This window comes from Limulus polyphemus, unplaced genomic scaffold (genome assembly GCF_000517525.1).
Source record: "Limulus polyphemus unplaced genomic scaffold, Limulus_polyphemus-2.1.2 Scaffold396, whole genome shotgun sequence".
NCBI classification, from domain to species: domain Eukaryota; kingdom Metazoa; phylum Arthropoda; class Merostomata; order Xiphosura; family Limulidae; genus Limulus; species Limulus polyphemus.
This window is the reverse complement of record NW_013666006.1, coordinates 417,115-423,309: the sequence shown is the minus strand read 5'-3', so window position 1 is coordinate 423,309 and position 6,195 is coordinate 417,115. Positions and strand designations below refer to the sequence as shown.

Here is a 6,195-nt window from a genome sequence, read left to right as displayed (position 1 = left end):
CTTCCCTGATAACATTACCTACCGTAGACCTTGTTAGACAAGCGTCAAATAGTACTTCCCTGCTAACATTACCTACCGTAGACCTTGATAGACAAGTGTCAAATAGTACTTCCCTGATAACATTACCTACCGTAGACCTTGTTAGACAAGCGTCAAATAGTACTTCCCTGATAACATTACCTACCGTAGACCTTGTTAGACAAGCGTCAAATAGTACTTCCCTGCTAACGTTACCTGGGGTAGGTAATGTTAGCAGGGAAGTACTATTTGACGCTTGTCTAACAAGGTCTACGGGTAGACCTTGTTAGACAAGCGTCAAATAGTACTTCCCTGCTAACATTACCTACCGTAGACCTTGTTAGACAAGCGTCAAATAGTAAGTTTTATGCACTGCTGTTACAGCAGCTGTTTATAGTAGATGAGACTAAACACCGCTACACGTATTCAGTAAAACAATAAATCAAGGTTTAGTTTTATGCACTGCTGAATTCTATTTTTAAAAGCAACTTTTGTATATACACTTTTGTCGTGTTTCTTACAAGTTAACCACGAAAAAGAGTACTTGGCAAAGTTATAAAATATAACAGCATACCTCAACAGATTAACAGCTGCGGCAGATTTAAAACAACAGTGCACATTCTGAGCGCCTCTTTTAGCTGAATAGATCATGAACCTCAAACAAGTGCCAATTCTGAAACTGTTCACATACCGATGCCTCGAATGTATAATAGTTCTTCTCCATTAATATATTTTAATATTACTATTTTGGGTTTCTAATTTATGAAAGAGTATCCTAATCTGTTTTGTTTCTAAATTACGACTTCCTATACTTTATTGCTTATTATTTATCTTCAGACCTTGTTGAAGACGTAAGATAGTTCATTCTGAATATTTTTGGGTCATTAACTCACGTTTTTTTTTTTACAGTATGTTTATTAAATTATAAACGTTATGACGGTTATTCACATTGTCACATGGAATTCGCTTGTAAAGTACAACCTATACAATGATAGGCTGATAAGTTCATTTTCGAACTTTGTCATTTCGCGCAGACGTTGATTTGTTGTCTTACTGAATACGTGTAACTGTGTTTAGTTTCATCTACTAAAAACAGCTGCTGTGACAGCAGTGCATAAAACTAGACGTTGATTTGTTGTCTTACTGAATACGTGTAACTGTGTTTAGTCTCATCTACTATAAACAGCTGCTGTAACACCCTTTTAATGAATTTTCTATTCAATGATCCCATAAAAACAGATTAGCTGTAACACAAAATCACCGATCTCCAACCCGTAAACTTGGTTCAGTTAGGATCATCGTGTCAAAAGACTAAGATGCCTTTGCATTTTAGTACTTAATATAATCATTTGAATGGCACATTTTTAAAACCTTCAAAAAAAAGGTTTCTGTGTGACCTTTAGTCAAATTGAAAGGCAGGTTCCAAGCCACACATGTCAAACAAGTTTTTGTGTTCTATGGTAATCAGCTTCTTTCCATACAATATGACAAATTATTACAAATAGGTCAAACACAACCAAATGACTAAACTATGGGAACCAACAAGACGACGTTCTTCGTGATTTGTTGTAACGTCAAAAGACAACACTATGAAAAACTAATCGGCGTGTTTTGTGTCCTGTTGCAAGGCCATATGATAAAACTCAGCAAAACTAACAAAAACACATATTGTGTGCTCTGTTGTAAGGCTATATTACAAAGCTCTGAGAAACACATAAAGCAACCCTGGCGTTCTGTTGTAGCCCGCATTACAACGCAATGAGAAAGAGACAAAACAACCTTGCCATTCTGTTGTAGCTTGCCTTAGAACATAACATGAAACACATAAAACAACTCTGGCGTTCTGTTGTAGCTTGCCTTACAACGCAATGAGAAACAAACAAAGCAACCTTGGCGTTCTGTTGTGGCCCGCCTTACAACACAATATGAAACGGATAAAGCAACCTTATCATTTTGTTGTAGCCTGCCTTACAACACAATAGCAAACAGGACGAAAATACTTAGTAACCAAAACGAGTATAACACTATAATTAATTCTTCCTGCAATTTGTATTTTTTACCGCGTGTAGAATAGATACGATGACTAGCCACACACACTATTAAACTTTCGTCTAATTGATATATCACCAACATATTACAAAAAGTCCAAATAGACAAAACAACAATTAATGTTGAATACTTCAAATATTTAAAAATTTTCTGCGATTAATTCATTTCTGACAAAAAATAAATTGAGTTAATGTTATACAATGGTTAACTATGTCACACGTATCTAACGTACTTTATTTAACCATGAAACATGTATGTGGTATACCTTATTTAACAAGAACACATATACCTGGCAGCTGAAATGGTTTTTATACTGCTATACAATGGTTAACCATGTAGTACGTAACTGACGTACTTTATTTAACCATTTCACACATATGTGATACACCTTATTTAACCATAATACGTATGACAGGCACCATTTAGTTAACGCTATCTCGTAAATCAAGTGCCCCCATTTTAACCACATTTCACATATCCTGTTCACATTATTCCCCTATTTTAACCACATTTTACATATCCTGTTTATACTCCTTACCTATTTCAAACATATTCTGTTTACACTATTCACCGATTTCAAACATATTCTATTTACACTATTCACCTATTTCAAACATATTCTGTTTACACTATTCGCCTATTTCAAACATATTCTGTTTACACTATTCACCGATTTCACACATATCCTGTTTACACTCCTTACCTATTTCACACTTATCCTGTTTACACTCCTTACCTATTTCACACATATCCTGTTTACACTCCTTACCTGTTTCACACATATCCTGTTTACACTATTTACCTATTTCACACACGAGAAATAAGAATTCTTGGTAATATATCCAACAGCATATTTTTCATACTTTCGTGTCATATATGCACGATAAAGGACTAATACGAGTTACACCTTACAGCAAAATGTGCATTTAATAGGAACTATATTTTTTGTTGACTACGTAAGAGTGACAAATATCATAAGGAAGCTACATGAGAAAAGTCCATTACCTTGACAGAAACAACAGGCCTAACCCGTCTAGGTGACTAGGTCGTCTTGCTTGTCAGAGCAGGTCAGAGACCGACCTTTGGTTCTGTAGCAGAATATATGGTTCAAAGTTTGGCCACTAAACTCTTTCAACTCCAAAGTGCAAACGGAAACTTAGGTGTGCATGCTAGTAGTGGACCGATTTTCTGGGTGCACTGTGCTTCTCGATGAACACAAGCGCTTAACGGAACTGAGGGTATCTCTGAAAAGTTCACTCGAGTTTCTGGGCAAACCACGCGACAAAACAAGTGAACGTGCACATGCGCCAGCAAGCAATGAACACACTCTGTTTACTGGCGCCGCTCTCGGGGGCCTTGACTAGAGATCGGCACGAGCAGAACTAGTCTTATGCCACAGAGCTTCTTGAAGCAATTGGATCCCTGTACGCGTGCCTTTCCGCTTGACTCATTCCATTCACTTGCCTAGCTTAAGCTCAACGCTCCCCTTGATGCTCATGTCAAAGGTGCCACAAAGAAGTACACTCCCATAATTTGCCAAAAAAGTTGTATTTTTAGAACTTTTAAAAGTCAAATTTGAAGAGAAATAGAGAATTAATGAGCTCATCTTGTAAAAAAAAATAAATAATGAATATTATCATATTTTAGTACAACTGGCAGAATATACTAACCACACATGTCTTGTACAATTTATGTTTTAGTAGCAACATCTACAGTACTGCTGAGTCGCACCTCAAATATGTCTAACAATGTTGCTTGTCATCTAAGCACTGCAGTTAAAGCTTAGCACAATTTAAAATCTTCCGAGTCTTGTGAAGAAACATATCTATTGATTAGAGTAAATCCATCATGATTCAATTGTGATCAGAATCGTTTTGTAATGATCAGTTCGGTAGATCACACATAAAAATATCTTTAAGATCACTTGAATTTTTATTCCATATAATTTAGCTAATGATTTTGAAAGTGTCAACAATAAGACCATGCTCTACTCAAGAAGCATCTGTGTTTAGGCCTAACCTAATTTAGCAGTGTAAGACTAGAGGGAAGGCAGCTAGTCATCACCACCCACCGCCAACTCTTGGGCTACATTTTTACCAAGAATAGTGGGATTTACCGTAACTTTATAACGCCCCCACGGCTGAAAGGGCGAGCATATATATGGTGAGACGGGGGATTCGAACCCGCGACTCGCAGATTGCGAGTCAAGCTCCCTAACCACCTGGCCATGCTGGGCCAGGACTCTACTGAGCGAGGAAGTCGGAGCAAAATGCGTGAAGCCCACGTTAGAACAAAGTGGCGTTTAACGCCAAGCATTGTACTGGTAACTTTGCATTTGATGAACGGTTAGTGTGCTACAGCTCAAAATAGTGGAAAAGGCGGCCCACGCTCCATGTATAACATTACTTTTAAACCCTACATTGCCTGCCGGGTACCTAGCAAAGGTTGGTGTTCAAATGGGGGCTTAAGGGCTCTTAGATCTAACTGAACCGACTTATAGAGGTTTAATATAAATATAACAAAAGCTGTTAAAATTTGAAAATATTCAAATTAGAAGTCTCGTATGGGGTAAAATGGGTTTTGAAGCTCACAGATTTTATTATAGAGATTTACGTGAAATAATATCGTGGTGTGTACAGATTTCTTATTTACTTCTTCCGAAATATTTTCTCGAGAAAGACTGAGAGATGATTTTTAAATTTAGCTCAAAGAAACTGTATATATAAAGAAACTGTATATATGCTTTAAAGAAACTGTATATATGCTTTAAAGAAACTGTATATATAAAGAAACTGTATATATGCTTTAAAGAAACTGTATATATAAAGAAACTGTATATATGCTTTAAAAGAAACTGTATATATAAAGAAACTGTATATATTGCTTTAAAAGAATGGCCAAAATTACAGACAAATATTTTCAACGTCAAAAAAAAAACGAGTAATGCAATGAATCTTACATTAGTCGAACTTTCAACGTCTTGAAATATAATATTCACACCATCGTTTACTCCTGTCAATTGCTCTATAAAGTAAAAATTGACTTACAGAAATTGAGAGAGAATTTCAATCAAGCGTGTTTCTATAACAAGACATTTTTATATTGCAATAAAAATTGAAATGTGATAACAATTAATAATTAATTAAAGCATAGTTTACAATTTAATGTTTGTTTTATTTGAGCTGTAAAACATATTCTGTTTACACTATTCACCGATTTCACACATCCTGTTTACACTGTTTACATATTTCACACATATCCTGTTTACACTCCTTACCTATTTCACACATATCCTGTTTACACTCCTTACCTATTTCACACACATATCCTGTTTACACTCCTTACCTGTTTCACACTGTAAAATGGGCTATCTAAGCTATGCTCACCATGGAAAACGAATCCAGAATTTTTGCGTTATGAACCATCAAGCTTATCGCTGTACCATCTGAACCCGTTCTAACTTCCTGTACTGTGAACTCAACACGTTTTTTTTTGTTTTTTTTGTTGTTGTTGTTATTATTATTCCCTTAACTGACCCAACACATTACGTGATTGAATACATATTTATATTCTACAGATAGTTGTGGCCCTATATTCAGTTTGTAGAAACCAGTTATCATGCCGTATAAGATATATTTAAGTTGATTAACTGTTGTAAGTTTTCATGCGCATCATACTAAGCAAGAATGAACCTAAGATGAATTAAATCAACATTTTCTTATAGTCATCTATTAAAATTACTTCCAGTGCCCAGTTTTATATGTAAAAGATATACCTTAAATACATTTTTTTTTAATAATTCTTATTTAGCATTCAAATATCTGCTCTTTGTCTATCTCTTAACTTAGGAAAATTAAATACTTTGTTAATTTATATCTAAAGCTTGAACAGTTTCTTTTGGCGCTTATTAGACATCATGCACCATCATAACGTCACGCGCTAAGCACGTGCATTGTCCAAGCGAACATTTTCATGGATGACTAGAACTGGAAAACTACAAGTTTAGCATTAAAAAAAAACAACACATTCTCATCAGTAGAGATTTGGCTTTAATGGACTGCTTCTGCCTGTTTGGTGAGTGGGAGGACGTCTCTGCTCCTATACTTATGGCTTCAGTGTTCGAACCGT

The 6,195-nt window shown here is 35.6% G+C and overlaps 1 protein-coding gene across 3 annotated transcripts in view; it reads right to left on the bottom strand.

The window, feature by feature from the left end:
• LOC106457955 (irregular chiasm C-roughest protein-like) overlaps positions 1-3,365 on the bottom strand; it is a 66,391-nt gene extending 63,026 nt beyond the window's left edge. The window contains exon 1 of one of the 3 annotated variants that reach the window (XM_022384046.1): positions 3,073-3,365. The gene's annotated coding sequence lies outside the window, so the exon portion shown is untranslated. The remainder of the gene's footprint in view (positions 1-3,072) is intronic. The other 2 variants (XM_022384044.1, XM_022384045.1) reach the window with 2 other exon arrangements.
• Between the last annotated feature and the right edge of the window lie 2,830 nt (positions 3,366-6,195).